Here is a 1,158-nt window from a genome sequence, read left to right as displayed (position 1 = left end):
GCCCGCCACACACACACACACCCCTTCGAACCTTCCCTGACAGACCAAAATTCAAACTTCCGGGATGTAGCATCTTGGGCAAGTTATTAACTCTCAGTATTCTCAACTATTCAATGGAAATAGTTATCAGCTACCTCGTGGGGTTCTTTTCACCTATCAATGATATAATGTACGAAAAAATGCCTGATAAAGAGGAGACCCTGAATTTCAAGGTTTCCGACCTAATGTCCCTTTTAACGACGGGAATTATCCTAGAGATTCCAGCATTCTCTCTTGCATTTGGAAGGTGACCAGAAATTCTTTAATTCTTTGTCAGGCCACGCGTTTTGAGTTTTGGTTTGAAAAATGTGGTCACTGGTGAGTGGGGAGACTGATCTGACCACTGCCCGATGGCAGCCGGCAGCACTGGGGGGGAAGGTTATCCAGGAGGGTTGGGGTGGGGGTGTGCTGTGTCCTCCCTATCCACCCTAGGCAGTCTCACCTGCCCAGAACTGGCAGCTATCTAGAAGGGACTCCTGCCCCTTAGACTGCCTTTTCCGCCCCACCCCCGCCCCCAACCACTACACCACGTGTTCATTTGGCTCTGTGGGGAGAAGCAATCGTCAGTAGTCATCATTCGGCCTTCCCACAAGGTAGACCTGGGGCATTGCTCCCGACCAGAAGGCTTCCATTAGAGCTTAGCAGAAAAAAGAAAGGTCTTATGACTCAGCCACGTCAAGCCACAGCACAGAACCCAGGATGTTCATCACCAGCAGGTGGCCCAGGAGAGGGTATTCCAGGGCAAGGCTGGCTGGCAGGGCCGTGTGGGAGTTGAGAGGCCTTGAAGCAAGACGGGCTGCAGATCCGAGTCAAGGCCCTCGGTGAGGAACACAGGCTCAGCTGCCACTTGCATTCTATCTGCCTCCAGCTGGCAGCATTTTCCACTTCCTTGAAGCACAGACTTCATACAGAGAACTACCTCCTCTGCAAAACTTTCGCTGAGTCTCCTGGTTATTGATTGTTCCGCTAAAGTCTCAAAACACCTTATGCAATCCCCTATCATAGCACTTACCACATTGTACTGTAAATGCCTATTTTCATGATTCTCTCCTACTTAGACCTACCTACTTGGGGCAATCTAGCGCATTGTTGAACAAATGAATGGCTCTTCCCTCCATC

The sequence above is a fragment of the Equus asinus genome, chromosome 5 (assembly GCF_041296235.1).
Source record: "Equus asinus isolate D_3611 breed Donkey chromosome 5, EquAss-T2T_v2, whole genome shotgun sequence".
In the NCBI taxonomy this organism is placed as follows: domain Eukaryota; kingdom Metazoa; phylum Chordata; class Mammalia; order Perissodactyla; family Equidae; genus Equus; species Equus asinus.
The sequence above is the reverse complement of the archived record's forward strand: the minus strand, read 5'-3'. Positions refer to the sequence as shown.